Source organism: Thermobia domestica, chromosome 7 (assembly GCF_964235325.1).
Source record: "Thermobia domestica chromosome 7, izTheDome1.hap1.1, whole genome shotgun sequence".
NCBI lineage: Eukaryota > Metazoa > Arthropoda > Insecta > Zygentoma > Lepismatidae > Thermobia > Thermobia domestica.
This window is the reverse complement of record NC_137460.1, coordinates 293,595,863-293,614,456: the sequence shown is the minus strand read 5'-3', so window position 1 is coordinate 293,614,456 and position 18,594 is coordinate 293,595,863. Positions and strand designations below refer to the sequence as shown.

General features: G+C 35.5%; 1 protein-coding gene across 1 annotated transcript in view; it reads right to left on the bottom strand.

The window, feature by feature from the left end:
* Positions 1 to 11,186: 11,186 nt before the first annotated feature.
* LOC145691054 (uncharacterized) overlaps positions 11,187 to 18,594 on the bottom strand; it is an 81,640-nt gene continuing 74,232 nt past the window's right edge. The window contains exons 3-4 of the transcript XR_014132332.1: positions 15,857 to 16,064; positions 11,187 to 12,642 (exon numbers count right to left, since the gene is read on the bottom strand). The gene's annotated coding sequence lies outside the window, so the exon portion shown is untranslated. The remainder of the gene's footprint in view (positions 12,643 to 15,856; positions 16,065 to 18,594) is intronic.

Sequence of the window (18,594 nt, the reverse complement as noted above, 5' to 3'; positions counted from 1 at the left end):
ATGGTGTGAGTAACCGGAAAACGAATGTGGATGTGGATAATATGGTAGTAGAGACCGAGTGGCAAAAAATAAAACAGCGTAGGTCTAGGCATATAGAAATTTCAAACAATGAGCCTTGCATTAGTGTTTTTACATCGAATAGATATTCCGTACTAACAGAAATGGAAGATGTAGACGAAGAACACTCAGTGCCGGTAGTGCAAGGCGACACAGTGATCAAGTTAAAGTGCAAGGATAATAGGACAGATGTAAGAAATAATAAAATCAAGATCTATGCAGATAGTTATGGTCGTGGAATTTCTACAATATTAAGAGATATGAGCCATGATAAGAAGTTTGATACAGAAGCATGGGTGAAACCAGGGGCGAAATTCGATAAAATTGTGACAGAGGTAAGGAAAAATTGTGCTAAGCTAACGGATAAAGACTTTGTTGTACTCATGGGAGGTGCGAATGATGTTGCTAGTAACGAGACAGAAGCCGCCGCTGCTACACTACGAAAAACTTTGGCAGGTCTAACACACACGAACGTGATCGTTATGGGTATTCCACATAGACATGATCTTGTAGACTGGTCAATTGTTAATAAAGAAGTAGAAAAAGCAAACATTGTGTACAGTAAGATATGTAAACGTTTTAAGAATGTAACGGTGGTAAATATCAATAAAACTGACAAAATGCTTCATACTAGACACGGCCAGCATTTTAATGTTTATGGTAAAAGGAAGTTGTGTGAGTCTATAGGTAAAGTTATTGAAAACAGGTACTGTAATATGAATCATAAGATTATCACGCTGAGTAATGAACAGGGAAACGTGAATTAAAGGCCAAGCTGATTCAAGATGAAGTTTGGCCGGTTTCGTACAAGCTAAATAACACTAATATTAGGAATCATACCATGGAACAATATACTAATTCAAAAAGGAAGTCTATTAACAATAATCATACTACGTCTATGACTGACTTGAGTGAAGATGATATGAATTTTAACCTAAAAATAGGTTTTCTTAATGTACAAGGTATAAATAACAAACAGCTGGCTGTAAATGTTTATGCTAAAGATAATATGTTTGACGTTCTTGGTGTAAGTGAACATTGGTGTCATGAAAATGAGATACCATATATTGTGATGGATGATTATTATGTAGCCAATAGTTATAGTAGAGAAAAACATAAACGCGGAGGTGTAGCAATTTATGTAAAAAAGTCCTATATGATGAAATGTAGTATATTAGACTTAAACTATTTATGTAGTGAACTACATTTTGAGGTTACAGGTATCTGTATTGAAGAGCTTAAGTTAGTTATAGTATCTGTTTATAGGTCACCTGACGGAAACCCCGTTATTTTCCTAGAAAATCTTGAGAAAATATTTAAATTTTTAAGTAGACCTAGGTGGAAGTATTTTAGTGTTGTTGTTGGGGGTGATATAAACTCCCACTTTGATGTAAGGCAGGTCAAACGTAGTGTATCCGAATTATGTAACTTACTTAGAGAGTACAACTTCTACTATACGAATGACAAACCAACTAGAGGATTAGCCTGTCTTGACAATATATTTACAAATATAACAAAAGATCGTATATATAGTGATGTAACAACCTTTCCATTAGCAGATCATGACTCTGTTTGGATTAAAGTAGGTTCCGTTATTGCTAGGAAATGTGTAATTGAGGAGAGTAAAATAATAATTACAAGACCAATATCCGATGAGAGAATTTTACATTTTAGAAATTCATTGAATAGTGTAAATTGGTTGAATGTGCTAACTGGACCTACATCTATGAAATCAGCTAATAATACGTTTGAGCGTTTCATGCAAGTTTTTTTGAACGTGTTTAATACATCTATTCCTCAAAGGAAAATTAAAGTTAAGACTAACAAAAAGAATGTAAAAAAAGTAAATGGTAATACAAATTGGTACACTACCCAACTTGCAACTATGAAATGTACAGTTATGTCACTATTAGCATTATACAGATGGGATAAAACTGAAAACAACAAAGAAAAGTATTTGAAAGCAAAAAAGGATTATAAATTAGCGTTAAAACAAACAAAAAAATTATATAATGTAGCAAAAATTGAGGCAGCATCCAATAAATGTAAAGAGGCTTGGAAATTAATTAACGAGGTAGCTAAAGTTGGTAATAGGGATAGTATACCCATTTCCCCTGATGAACTTAACACATTCTTTATTAAATCGGTTGAGGAAATACGTAAAAATACAAATGTAGGGGTCTTTGACATAACTGAACCGCATTCTAATAGATGGGTACAGAATAATTTAGTTTTTACCGGAGTAACAACCGCAGTGGTTTTAGATATTGTTAAAAGAATGAGGTCCTCGGATAGTGTTGATATTTATGATTTATCAACAACTCTAATTCAAAAAGTAATTGATTGCATTGTAAGTCCACTTACATATTGTATAAATAGATGTATAAATGAAGGTACTTTCCCTGACGTACTAAAGCTGTCTAGGGTTGTTCCAATTTATAAAAAGGGAGACAAATATTGTACAGCTAGCTATCGTCCTGTTTCGCTGGTCCCTATCTTTTCAAAAATTATCGAATACATTATAAAAATACAGTTATGTGATCATTTGGAACAACTTAATATAATTAGTGATTCACAGTTTGGATTTAGGGCCGGGAGGTCTACGGTTGATGCTATAGACTCATTAGTAAGCAAGGTTTTACAAGTTTTTGAGTCCAGGGGTTTTGCAAGGGCCACATTCTGTGACCTGAGCAAGGCTTTCGACTGTGTTGACCATACTCTATTATTAAATAAACTGGCGTATTATGGTGTAGGAAATACTGGTCTAAATTTATTCAGGACTTACCTTAAGGATCGTAGGCAAGTGGTATATGTAGGAAGAGAAAAGTCACAAATTGCACAGATTATATGTGGTGTACCGCAAGGCTCAGTACTTGGGCCTTTGCTTTTTACTATAATGGTTAATGACTTACCAAATTGCGTAACTAGTCACTCAATTTTATATGCAGATGACACAACATTTCTCAGTGTTAGCCACGACTTGGAAAAATTAGAAGAAATCACAGAAAGAACATTATCTGAAGCTGGATCGTGGTTTAAGACGAATGGTTTTTTCCTTAATGAAAGTAAAACGAAACATTTAAACTTCAGTTTAAGACGTATGGCAACCGAGAACGATTTGGACAGTGTAAAATTTTTGGGCATTATTATTGATAACAAATTATCATGGGACTCTCATATTCAATATATTACAGGAAGACTCTCAAGAGTTATATATTTGATAAAAAATTTGAGGAATCAGGTACCAGAAAACTATGTAAGATCCGCATATTTTGCGTTTTTTCAAAGTATATTACTATATGGTATACTGTTATGGGGAAATGGTAGCCATGTGAATGACGTTCTGTTGTTACAAAAAAAAGTTGTGAGAATAATGATGAATGCAGAGAATACGTGTCATTGTAAACCATTATTCATAAGGTTAAAAATAATGACGGTAATCAATTTATATATATACAATGTGTTGATGTACATAAAGGGCAAAACGTCAGAAATACACTATAGGCATGACATACACTTATACAACACTAGAAATAATAGACGTGTCAACGTTCCATATTTGAGATTAACAAAATCACAAAATAGCTATGAAGCCATGAGTGTGAGGTTGTATAATAAATTACCTATAGAACTGACACAACTACCTATGGGTAGCTTCAAAAATAGATTATATTCTTGGTTAGTAAAAACACCATTTTATTCAATAGATGAGTTTTTTGAATTTAATTTTTGTAATGTAAATATTATATAAGATATGTTATTGTGGTGAACTTTAGTACTTTAGCAATTAGTGTAGATAATGAACAATCACTATTACTGTACATTATTGTAGTAAGTTATAATTTGACGTTGTCTATGGCTATGTAGCTGATTCGACAATAAAATGTATTATTATTATTATTATATTATTATTAATAAACTAGAGCCGCTGCTAGCAGTTTTACCACCATGGTCGGTACTTTCACATGCCAGCTCTTTGATCTGCAGACCTTATTTTGACAGAAGACGTTCAAGTGTCACGAAAACTAAGATATCCCATTTAAATACATGTGTGAAATGGAAAAGTAATAAATAAATAAATAAATAAACTCTCTCTCTCGAATGCTTACGTAATATTTAATCGACTCCATACATGATATAATATTCAGCATGCTCAATTTCGCTGTATATCTGTGATAAATGGCAGCGCATACAGAAAATAAAATGAAAAGCTTTATTTTACATCAAAAGGTGTTTCCAATAGAGCATGAAGCATAAAGATAATATAGTGAATAAGATATTACGGCAAAAGTAAGTGACTAGCCTAAACCTTATAATGTACTGAAACAATAGGGAGAGAAATTTAGCATATCTTGATTGCAGTAAAGGTTTTTTTTTTTTTTTTTTTTTGTTTTGATATGAACAAATTCCTTTATCACATCCGCGTAGTCCAATGTTTCAGCCAATTCGTGTCGTATTGATATAATCGCGAGACTACTCAAGCGTGTTTCAGACATGGAAGAATGTATATAGTTTTTAATAAGCTTAAGTTCTGAAAAACTTCTATCTAAACTTGCCACAGTTACAGGTAAAGTTAACAAAATCCTAAATGCAACACTGACATTGTAGCAAATTCACATTCCTCGATTAACGCCTCATTTTGGTGAACTCTTAGACATTATTACAGCGAATAGCACTTTTAATTCGTCTTTCAAATCACTGAAGTTAATATCTTTAGATTCTCCGTATGTTAAAATGGTGGCAAGTTTAGTACATTTTTTATACAAAAGTTCAGCTTGCATATCTAAGATTACTTATATCGTAAAGAAAATCGGAATGCTCGCTGTGATGTTTAAGTTGCTAAAACGTTTCTCTTAAAGCTAACTCAATTACGTCTACAGCTTTGTAATAAAAATCGATCTTGTATCTTGTTTACGGATCTTCAATAGCTTCATTCTCTCCCACGTACTAAAACTGTCTCTTCTACTTCTTTCGACTTCGAGCTTGTACTGTATTACCTACCCGTGGATCATCCATATTTAATACTGATTCCAAGTAAGAAAGATTGAAAGTTTACATCATTTCTTCTCCTCTCAAAGTTCTCAGATAGGCTTATATTTTCAAGAAACCCGACTGCATCCAGCATATGAGAATGAAAGGTTTGATGACTTTTGCTTACCATGTTTATGTGGAGTAAAATGTCATAGCAGACAACGAGTGAGTAAAGGAAAGTAAAGTCATGCAGCTGGTGTGCTATACACAGAAAATCATAGAAGACCATTCTAACTGTTCTATGGTCGTTACTTCAGTAAGTCTTCCTATACCTCTCCTATTTGATATCTAAGTTGAGTCAGAGCATCAATTCGGCTCTTTCAATTCGGCTACTTATGGTGCTTAATAGTATCAAAGTGAGACTCCTACGTTTAGTATGCCCCAACGTTGAACTGACGCAGAAGAGTCATAAACTTTTTTAACTATACAGCAAATGAAACTGCGTACTGAGATGTTGTGGCTGCATTGTTAAACGACAAGGTTTAGTGAATGACTACTACAAGAAGCATAGAAGGCTAGAAAATTTATTTCTAAAGTTCTATTCTGAATACTTGAGTATTTGCCTGTCATATTGGAACTATTGTCATATCCTTGGCTCCTCATATCTTCGATAAGGATGTTCATTTACTTTAGCTGTTTAATTATTACTTCTGTCAGTCCTAGACCAATGGTGCATGTTACCGGTACGAAATCAAGCAAGTGTTCGCAAATTTTTACAAGGCATTCTCCATTACTGTATATGTAATTTGTACAAATCGAAGGATTATTGTCATTTTCTCTGTAAATTGATTAACAACTCGCTGCTAGAACCTAAATATCTCTGGATGCTTTAGGCTACAACGGTCTGTTTTAGTGGGCGTGTACCTCATGCATACTTGGAGTGGAGCGTTAGAATATTGCCGAATAGAAAAAATATATATAAGAATCCCTTCACTGAACATCAAGAGAGATATTCCGCTAAATATCCTTCGCTAATTGCCCAGAAGAACTCCTTCTTTCATACAGTGTCGGATGATGCAAATCCAAGGTGACCAGACGTCCCGTTTTAGCCGGGACAGTCCCTTATTTTCAACCGTTGTCCCGTTTTTTTCTGATTCTCAAACGGGACGCTTAAATGTTCCGTTTTTAAGCAAACATGACCCAGGTGTCCTGTAACTATTATTCAAAATATAAATGGTCAATGTCAATTCTGCACTCTTCCGTACTCAACACTCATTGGGTAGGTTCAGCCGTGCCTAGAACTTCTGAATATTCAAATGAGAATTGAGTGTTCTGTGGTTCAAGTGGGAATCGAGGGATAATTCTGAGTGTTGAAGTAGTTAAAAGTACGTTTGGGTAGTAGGGGAAAGTGGGGGAATACCACGCACTTAAGGTACATTTTCCAATATCTCGCTACAAATCAAACAAATTAGCATGAGGAAAATGTATGTTGTAACTTAATCATTCTAGTTTCATATTCGGTCGTCGGTAGTGCTCCTTGATTTTCATAGATTCTGTAAAAATAAAGTTTGTGGAAAACGAGAAACGCGTGGTATTCCCCACCACATCGGGTAATGACACGCATTACATCGGGTATTGGCACGCACTAATTCCTTAACGTGAAGCATCAGAATATCTTTCCATAAACTTAGGTCGTTTGTTGACTAACGTTTAGGTCAACTGCTAGTTTGTCTATACTATGAATATACCTCTTTCGTCAACGTTAAAGATCTAATCTTCGCAGAAATGATATTTTCGGTAACTCTGTCAGGTTCTTAAAATACTCTTTCACCTCTTCTTCATTGAATTCGTCGACCCTGTTAATACTAATTGCTTCAGATTTCCTTAACCTTATCGTGGAATTTTTCTTTAAAAGCAATTCCAACCAATCATTCCCAGCAAGTCGACCTTTTTTTTATTAAATTGTGTTTGATATGATTAGCTTCTGAATATTCATAAGCTTTTCTGCGTAGTTGAATTAAAGACATTCCGTAAAACAACTTGGCTAAATGTAAAGCGTGACCAGAAAGTTCCGCTTTTTGTGTAGAGCTCAATACACCTTTTCTTCCCATTTTCTTAGTCCCAGCTTTCACTTTTGTTCTTAATGTAGCCTCATGTATCCCAAAATCATTTACTACCTCTCTAATTTTTCTTCCGCCATTTATTGCTCCTATGGCGTTTGGTAGTTGTTTTAATGTCCATTTGCACTTCTCTGTATGCCTAATATAGTGTCATGGCATCTGCAATATACATAAAAAAAGGAAAAGAAACGCAGCATAAACTTTTTTGATAACTGCTTCGTGAAGGGGCAATACCACGCACAATGGACGACATGCGTGCAATTACCCCATTCCAAGCCGAGAAAGAAAAATTGAATTTTCAGAAGTTTCACGTCGTTTCATATAAACAGATTTAGCGTGAACTTAATACTAACACACTACGGTAAAATATTGTATACACATTATAAAAATCAACTAAGTATTTCAATACATATCTCTAAATCTGCAAACGAAGTAAATTAGAGGAAATTACAACAAAACAACATTTCGCCATGCCATAAACCACACCTAGCAGCAACTGGCGCCTCGCTCATGCAATATGTCTTTCATAGTCTAAGCTAGATATTAGCACTAATCTGAATCAGTTTCGAAGCATTAGAACTGAGAAAATAGGGTGCGTGGTATTCCCTCGTTGCGTGGTATTCCCCCACTTTCCCCTACTTAAGTTAGAAACGCTGTGTTATCATTCTTACTTGTGTATTTTGTTAATTCAAAATACTGCTGAGTCCCAAAATGCAATGTGGAAGTCAACAACCCCCCCATCGCCGATTCATATGCGTCCCGTTTTTAAAAGTAAAAGTTCTGGTCACCTTGTGCAAATCATCGTTCTTTCGTTCCAAGTGATGTACACAACGCTTAAAAAGGGGGTGCAGTGTGAGTACATACAGTTTTGGCAAAGTGTCCTTGCAATCAAAACATCCGACTCTGCACCCTCTTTGTGTGTTATTTCCTTATTTCGCTCCAAATGATGTCTAAAATTCTGAAAGTGGTGTATACAGCCGGGTGTTTTTAATGCAAGGACACTTTACCGGGACCGTGTATGTACTCTTGTACTCAAAGATATACCATCTGCGCCGCCCTTTTAAGCACTGTGGACATCACTAGGAACGAAAGAACGATAATTTGTACCATACTTGACTTCTGACCAATTACCTATCTTTCCATGGGTTCCTCCCTTTTTTTTTTCAATTCTTCTTACATCACCAACTTTTCCTTCCGGTAGATCATACTGTTTTTCTGGTAGTTTTGGACCCCCATAACAGCACAAGGACCGTAATTATTAGCAGAATCTTAATCTAACCTACCCAACCTAACCCACCAAACGAATCGTATCGCAGAAACAAACAGAACGTAATATAGTCTAACAGCACGAAAATTTTCAAAAAAAAAAAAAAAAATAATAATAATAATAATGTCGATAAATTTGGTAGAGGCATCTGCTAAAGTAGTGCCGATACCGCGTTTCAGAAATATTTTAGTAAATTTTGGCCCTTGGGCGTAAAAATATGCTAACATTATTACCATTGCACGATTATTAACATTATTAACATGTGTAGTGGTCTACACATTCTAAAATCTTGCAGGACGGCAAATTGTTACAAAGAACAAAATTGTCACGTAAATAATATGTACTATTTCTAAACCAATAATTTTCACTGACCGGCATTAATATGTTTTTACTGCTTCTCCCACAGCCCGCTCCTTGCTGTTCATTGAACTGAAACTGTTACAGATCGGAACATATCATATCACTGTGTATTTTCTTTAAAGTAGTAAACAAAAGGATCTACATCCCATTTGTCGCATTAGAAATAACATTTTTTTTTATCGCTACAGTAAACAAACCAAACTTCAACTAACCTATAGTCAGAAATCATAGTTTGCGGTATCAGAAACTACATTTTTTTTTACTGTGACATATTCGATTCTTTCGGGAGAATTGAACTGCATAAATCTTTAAAAATCACTGCAAGTTTTCCCTGTACACCTACACCCGTAGGTGAGGACAATACTCAGTCGGTAACAAGAGAATAAAAACTAACCGGATAGAAAAGAAAAAGAAGAAGAAGAAGAAGAGAGGAATGGTAGGTGTTTCGGCCGACTGATGTGCAAAAAGGCAAACTGAAAGTATTAAGTTCTCCGGGCTATAACGAAGACTGTGTTATTGTGAAAAGTAAATATAGACAACGTAGATTGTGTCAGATATATAGTCATTCAAATATATAGTAGTGTAAAGATTGTGAGTAAAACTTTTGTGACAGTGGGAACAGTGTGCAAGTAGTTCATGGCACATGCACTTGTGTAAGCTAACTGCGTAATTCCAATAAATCAAATGTGTAGAGGAATGTACATAGTTTATTACAACAAACACAGTCATAAATTTATAACAAGGTAAGTGGTGTTTCTGCACTGAACTACCATAACAGATTATCACACGCTAATCACGCGCAAAAGGTGAGTATAACAGCGTGTACCTGCTGCAGTCTATTCATACGTTGATTTACTCATGTTGTAGCACGTGACCTTCACGGGCTGTAGCTTTCATCTACCGACGGCGACATAAAGATTATGAGACTCAAAACTCATACATATCCGCGTGTGAATTAGTGCTATAAGTGTGTTCATATCTGAACGGTATTAGTGTAACAGTGCATCGAAATTACTAAATTCAACATTAGGCTTAGAAGTGGTAAATTATACAGTGTAAGTATGGAGGCGAGTGCAGACAACCAAACAACGACAGAAAACATGGACATTCTTCAAGTGTTGCTGAAAGATACGGCCGAACAGTTACACTCATTTCAACAAGACACAACAGTAAAGTTGGAATCATTACAACAAGGTAATGAAAACATTCGCAAAGAAATTGGTGACCAGTTCAAGTCATTCCCTAGTAGCACAAAATGATCGGCCCGACATCCATAAATGGTCAGTTTAAGTTTGCCCCGACAATCGGGAAAAGGTCGTTATGTCCGCTTTTTCGACAACTTCCCGACGAACCAATTCCCGACGATTTCCCGATCATATTAGGACAATAACGACATTATCCCGACTGACTACCGACGACTTGCCGACCAAATATGAACAGCTCACCGACTATAAACATGACTATTTTTGGACAATCTCCCGAGCAAATCCCAATAATACCGACCAATTACTGACGACTTGCCGACCAAAAATGGAGAGTTCACCGGCGATAGACGACACTTTATTGGACCATATCCCGATCAGATAGGAATAACCTGCCGACGGTAAGCGTGAGTGCTTACTAATATCAGCTGTGGATGCTGAAACGTACCTCCCGCAGATATCCAGGGGTGTAGATTCCCTATATCCGCGGGAGTAACGTTCTAAACATCTACATCTGATAATAGTAAACGCTGTATAGAGGACTAGTTGTTATTACACAATACATATTTGATACTTACATGCAGTTTAGCTACACCGCCATTCAAAAGAAAGTTTGCCAAAAAAAATCTTTAACAATTTACTTGAATTAATATGTACACTCATTCCAAATTATTGTCCCATGTATATAAATATAAGAATATAATTTGATAACGAATTCGCCCGGTATTTCTTATAATGTTAGTAGGTGTGTATTCGGCAAAGACGTGTATGTGGCAAATTTCATGTCAAAAGAGCAATAAATAAGAACAATAAAACGAAAATAAAACTTTCTTGTCCATTTAGCAACATTTTGTTTTACTCATTCTAATTTTCGTAATTATAATTCTTTTCCTATTAAATTTACCACAAATATACATTTCTCGATTATACACATCAGTAATAAAAGTACCCTGCAAGATCACTATCAAGTTATATTCTTACAAGAAGACAGTTATAGATATGTGATAATCATTTTGGATATGAGTGTACGTTTACATTACATTTAACATTAATCTTTCTCTAAATTCCGACGCCTATGTTCCGGCTGTGTTCATGTGCGGATACTGAGTAATTATAATTTTCTAATGTCGTAATTATAGGATATACGATGATTCTTATAAGGTCGTACAAAGCAATGAAAAAAATACATTTGGAAAGAAATATACATGAACTTTTATTCTTCAGTTTCACAGAAATAATAATAATAATAATCAAATTGGTTAAAAGAAATGAAACATACATTTATGTGCAGAAGCCGCATTACTTTATCGTGATGTACATACTATATATTTCAGCAGATGTTTTGAAAAAACAAAACGGCTCAAGAAGTCATATAAAAATACAAAACATACAAATTGTAAATAAAAACTGAACAAAACGTGTCTGTTCAGTATGCATATTTCCTTTTTCGAAACAATTATTAAACATATTAGTAGAATCGCAGTTTCAGTTGAAGCTTGAGTTCTACGTGTAAGACATTCTACTGAACAGACTGATCATGCTCAGTAATGTGTGTACAAGTAAAAGTCAGAATCATACCTGTTACACCTATTTATAGAAGTTTACATAGCATAGATTAACTGAAGAATTGACAACGCAAAAAACTAAACATTAGATGTTCTTAAAAACAAAAGCTCGTTTACCGAAAATATCTCACTACCTAGCCTTCTATGAAAAAAAAATCGCACAAAACTCAACTTCAGTTGAAATGCAAGCACTAAGTATCCTTGCTTTCAAGTCCTCCTTCCGCATTTAAATGCGAGAGTTAATAAAAGCTCTTAACAAAACTAAAACTTCAAGCAAACCAGTTAGTAATTAAGTTACAAGAAGACTATTTTAATCATTACTAGACTATTGTTACGTAAAAACTAAAATCATCCCCGGAAATCAAGTAGAATTTAACGAACCTCTCGTTGTGCAGATTCTACCAAGGAATCTTTGATTTTTCATTTCTTGTGAATAATGCAAAATCAACGTTCAATATGAAATAATGTGAAAAGTAAGAGTTAGTCCTGGCAAAACCCTCTATAACTACACTGGAAAAATATGTAACAGAACATACATTTTGGATATCCTTGTCATCAGGGATACTCGAAATGTCCATTCTATCAACAAATTTTCCTAGCACCCGTAATACCATATTTTACAGATTTTCGTCTGTACTGTAACTCGTACATTTCAAATTTTTCATTTGGAACGTTGATTTTTCATTTTTTTTAACATACTGGAAAATCATGTGTGTCCTGGAAAAATCTATGATGAGAAGTCTTCACACATGACATATACGCAGTAGTAAAAATGTTCCATGTTACAGAAAGGAATGCAAACATATGCCGAAAAGTCTGGAATAAGAAGGCACTTTTTATGTAAACAATCTGAAGACAAAGTAGTACCTGTCCTCTTTCTCTTTTCCACTCTGAAGATAGACAACCATGTTATTTCTCTTACACAATAACAACGCGTTCCGTTTCAGGGTGTTGTGGCGCATCTCGACCACGACCAGTTTTCTGTCTACGCGCTTCACGTCCACCATCCCTGTCTTTAACGTGGCGAAACCAGTTCTGTATTACGGAATGCACTTCACATTCAGAAGCATTCAATGCGTATGGGCTTCTCCGAACTGCAGCTGAAAACAATTACAAAGAAATTAGTGTTGCGATTCTGTTAGCATATCCTAAAATATATTACATGTAAAATACAATGTGAAGAAATTGACACACTCTTCAGGAAATGTTTGGAGCAATGACTTTTAAATTTGATCGGCATACTACAATCAGGAATTAAATTCTATGCTGATGGATTTTTTTTTTTTTTTTTTTTTTTTTTGCCTAGCTCCTATCTACTACCTCACATACTTTTCGGGAGACTGGGACAAATGCATCTGATTCACTGGACTAACATCGTTGAAACGTTTACGCCGTCTACTCTGGGAGGGTTATTTATGTAACTATAGTTGTCCATTCACGGGTGGGCTTTGGTCTAGTTATTCTTAAATAACACTACCTTATTATAGGAAATTGTTGACTAATATAAAGCAACGTGTTCTTACGTGATGTTATCAATCACCGGTAGTTATTTTTGTTTTGACTCAAGATTAATTTCGCAGGATTCAATTAATTTTTAATTACCGAGATTTGGATATGCCGGGATAGTAAGGTGAAAGAACGCCCTATTAATACGGTAAGATTGGGACATATGCTTGGTGCTACTGAGGATAAAACCCTGGAAAATCTCAGCTAAGATAATCTTATCCTCTTGATGCTTATTTCTGTCTTGCAGGTATGTCGAATTTATGTAAAATGATGTTCCGAAAGACGTCAGTTGCATTATTGTGTATTCCATCTATAGATGTGCAGTTCGGCTAATTGTTTGACCTTCCCCTGCTGGATTTTACAGCAGTATCTCTTCCTCCAACTATCCCTCTTTTGACCGCATTTGCGGGGTTGCAATGTCGCAGCACCCACTGTGTCTCGTGTCTCTTACTCTCACTCCCAATACTATCACTAATGTGAAACAGATGTCAGGTCTCCACATTTTGCTATAATCGAGCATAATATATATGTATAAGAAAACTATATGTTGAACAGCAACCTTCTAATCACTGACTGAAAGGACAGCGTTTGGAATTCTGGCAACTAAGTACCCCACGTGGACTTGACGAGCGGTTGTCAAATGCTAGAAATGAGGGTTTTGGTTGGCCATTTAGTTATCGGGGGTGTTTTCCACAAGTTCTCGCGGACGATGACTTATTTATGGCACTAGCCCCCACACATAGAAGGCGGCATCCTTTATATACAAAATGCACATGTATAGATGGAATAGAGAATAATAGCAGTAATAGGTATATTGAATTTTTAATTTTTTAAAAGCTTTAAGAAGCTTTGACTCACACCGATGAAACCCACACACACGGTGGTTCTTCAACACAAAACCTACATGGCACGGGCAGGGATCAAACCAAGGACTATGCACCAGAGGCGAGCGGTCTACCAATGAGAAAACGCGGCTCCAGTAAATGTACTAGTAAGAATGCTACCATAAAAACAACTACAGCCTCTAGAGTACAGACGGTAAAGGTAACATATTTGTCATAAACATATTTAGGAACAAGCACAAGGAATAAAAAATGAATACATAACATTCATCCTGACAAGTAACATTCCAACATGAAGTATAACGTATAAAGAAAAAACTTCTACAATGCAGTACATGACATAAAATAGTCGTTAATGTTGTAAGAAAATTACTTTATTATCCTATTCCACCTAAACAACAGCAAAACGAAAAAATGTATGTTCAGCAATTTACAGTTCCAGTAAAATATCCCAGCAATTTCAAACTTCTTTTCGAGCTCTTTCTTCTTTAGGTCCTGCCTACAAGGACTAACTGGAAAATCCCTACCCTTCAAAGGGCTGTGGCATCAAAAAGTACTTTTTATATATATACAGGGTGTTTCAAAACAACACCGATAACGTTTGGGAGGTGAATCCTGACACCAAAATAAGACAAAAACTATAGACCATCCTGGGTGCACAAATGCTTCCTTTCGGAGTTGTAGGCTGCCAAAAACATGAATAAATGAACTTTAAAGGTTCGTAGCTCCAAAACTATGGGACCTACCGTAGTCGGGTCAAGACTTCACTTAAAAATTAGTATGTGCCCTATCCAAATATCCAAATTTCAGAATCCTGTAGTACTTCCGCAACACTTTTAATAGAGGTAATTGGAGAGTACTTCAACCTATATGCACTTAGCTAAACTCCCTCTTTAAAAGTTGTTTTGTGAGTTCCTTAGGATTATGAAACATGTATTTTTGGATAGTGCACATATGTTTAGTGATTGAAGCATCATAAAATTTATGCAATTTTTAAATACATGCTAACCTCGTATTCCTCGTATCACCTGATTAGTGACGATCTCATAATGAAACTTAAGAAGATATAACAGGATGGTGTAAGTTTTGAGATTTTTCTTTTACATTTTTCAAATTAGTGTTTCTGGGAAATCACAATTTGATACTTGAGAATTTTCAAAAATTTCATTTTAAAAAATTCTATCGAATTATAAATCATATGAAAGCCTATTTCAGTAAATTTAAAATGAGTGAATGTTTAGCTCTCTAGCACAAAGAATTACAGATATAGATAAATTTGTGTACGAAGTTGTATCAAAATTTGGCACTTTCTGAATTCTCAATAATTTATATTTCCAAAACCAGCGCGGTTCGATAAATCTAAAATTTTGGATTTCTCATACCCTCCATAGGTAGTACTAATGTAACAAAATCATTGAAATCTGCAATGGGAAGGCAATTTTTTTAGTTAAAATGGTTTGATTTGACGTGAAAGGACTCTCAAACTTAAACCTTGATTCTAGTACGGATAAAGGAGGTGGTGAGCAGAAGCAGAATATTCAGTTTGTAATTTCAGTCGATCATATCGGTGACTACAAAAAACAGAGAAACACCTAAAAGTCCTAACTGAAAATTTACTCCATAGTAGATGACAGAAAATACTACAGAAGGCAAATTACATTTCGACGGGCTAGAAATGTCCCAAGTGAATTTTGATAAAGGACTGCTTTTAAAGTTGAAGTACTTCGTAGAGAATGCTATACCAGATTTCTTGGGTCATGAAGCAGGCCGAAAACGTTATCCACGAGAAAACTCAATCCGACTTCTTGGGCAAATCTTCGCAAGAAATATACTAAGGCATAAAAATAACTGGCAACTTTCAAGATCAATAAGCTACATATTATAGGCCCTATTTGCCATATTCCATACAAATCGGCAGTGGTAGTGCGGGTTATGAACTAGGTTGACTTGTTATGGAATGACTCACCTGTACTGTAGAATATTCTCTTGATTGGATACAATGTCCACTGTTCGTCTGGTGCAGCTTTTTCTCCATTCACCAAAAATTTATTATATTGTGTTGACAATTTACATGGGGGCCAGAAAGTTTCTTTTTTCTGGGAGTGATCCATTCATCCCTCGCAAGTGCAAGCCCACCTCCAGAGCTTCTGTCAAATTCGACAACGTGGAACATCCTAATATAAATATATTTTAAAACATTCATTTAAAAATTTTGTGCACAAACACTATTACCTGCCTTGTCAATAATGTTACTGCTATAGATAAACAATATTAGAGCATGCAATATAACCAGTTCCGCCCACTATATGAAAGTAAGGGAAAACGTAGAGGCACAATCAAAATTATTTTCACAATATATTCTTAAAAATGCAAGTACACATTTGATTATACTGATGAATGCTTGCCCCCATGCGCGAGGCCCTTGGAAAGAATGAGTACAGAATGATTTCTGTGGTGCAGCATTATGCACCATGGTTATTTCACGAGCAGATTACGAAACTTTTTTTTTTCGATAGTAACACTGTAGGTCAAAGCTCCATGGAGTTGCCTTTTTACATACAGAATGGGTATGTAATTGTAATACACTCGCAATTCCTAAACCACAAATGAAAACAGAAGGTGTTGCAAATACGTGGCGAGCATTTTTTACTAATTTCAGTGGCGAACACTTGGAGTTTGTAGTCCATAAACTAACGGGGATAAGCAAGTAAGAGTATGGTTTAGGTAAGTTAGGTTTTTATTCATTTACATTCTGATAATATTTAACGAGAACAATTTCGTGGATTATAACAGCGAAGCCAACGAAAATGTTCTCTCTACAAATTTACATTTACAGTGCTCATGCCTCGAGTGAGAAAGGAAACCGGGTGTTGAACATGTACAAAACTATTTATAGTAGACATATACAACTGTCTTACCACAAGAGCTATTTTCGTCAAGATTAAAAAAAAGAACATTCAATCGGGCTTTACCAAGTTCTTAACAAAACATGTGATAACTGTGTAATTGCAGTACAACATTCCCTCTGCATTTCGTCGTTCGCCAGAGCACAACAGACTACTAAATTATAGTGTTCATTTTCTTTATCCTTCATCTTACGGCTTCCCTGTGCCTCTATACATAACATGTCTGTTTCTTTGAATTGATATTAGCATCCTAAACAAGCAGATGAACTACTAAGGGCGGACGGAGTCTACAGTATTTGTTAACGGGCACTGGAAATAAACCATTGCGTTCGATGGACACCGTCGAGACTTGAACCCGTGAGTAGGCGGCAGGTGCAAAGCAATAGATATTACAATACTCACCAATATTATTCGCTATACACCAATCCTTCTTAATAAATAAAAAAAATCATTCATACTTAAATATGCAAAATTCGGCATATAACTATCACTATCACTACTGCTGCCTATTACTACTATTACTAGGAGCTTTTATTATACTTTCGGTCGAAAATCAGGCAAATCAAGTGGACGGTCAACTTCAGAATAAATGTCGTTACAGATAGATAGCAATTAGGCCTAACTTCACTTACTATCCTCCATAGGTTTCTGACCACCACTATGGTGGAAGAACATATAGTCCTACGTATATTTACGTATTTCATCCTATATACAATGGCTCGAGACTCCGAAAGTTATTCTCTTTGCGTTTACCCACTCCAACACACTTTCCTTAACATCACGTTTCTCATATAAATTTGACTTTACTTGGTGTAGATAAACTGATCCGAACCCAAAATCGTATTCATTCTGTTGGACGCAGTAAGGATCCTATGCCGATATAAAAATAGTCTTGTACATATTCAACCATAGGCCTACCTGCTTCCTTTCTCGTTCGAGATACAAAGACCATAAATTAAGATTTCCTAGTGATCACAATTTACAATCACTCGTACAATTTTGTTGGTTTCGCTATTGAATCCACGAAGTCACTCCTGTAAAGGATTACGCAACTGGAGTAACACCAAGTCATTATTATTATTTAAAATTGTTATAAAGAATGACGAAAATTACCTTGGAATTACTCGAGCAGAATGTTCTATCAAATTTTGACTCATCTCTTACATTTTCGGGTTAGATTAGAGCTTTGTATTTCTTTTAACAGAACATGCACTAAATGAGAAGCTCCATTACTACTTGCAGATTGAATTCAGGAGGGCTCAGTAAATATAGTGTGACATATGGCATAAACACTACAGTGCATAAAATATGAACCAACTTGTACTAGGTGGCCATTAGAAAGCACGAATGCTATCTAACCGAATTAGGGCAGGAGTGCAGCAGTGGGAACCAGAGGTAACGAGGAGGTGCGTCCGTAGAGAGCAGGCGCGTCAGCGATGGGAAGTACACGCATGAACGAGTATAATGGAAGAAGACACGCATACAATACTTTCACCATTACTCAAAATTCGGGTTCACTCGAGCAAACGGTTCTACTGAAAACAAAATTTATAAGTAAAAAAAGGTGTAAAACACTTTTCATAAAAGTAGAAGATTGTGAATATGAGTAATTACTGTTATTGGATATCATATTGAAATACATTTTGAATGGCAGTCAACTTATTCTAAGTGTAACTATTTACTGGAGCGGAAGAATACAAAAATGCAAAGGTGGAAATAAACGGCGGGAACATTCTGTTCGTGATAGCATTGGACGTTTGCGATGGAAGTAATGCAAACATACAATTTTTTTCAGAAA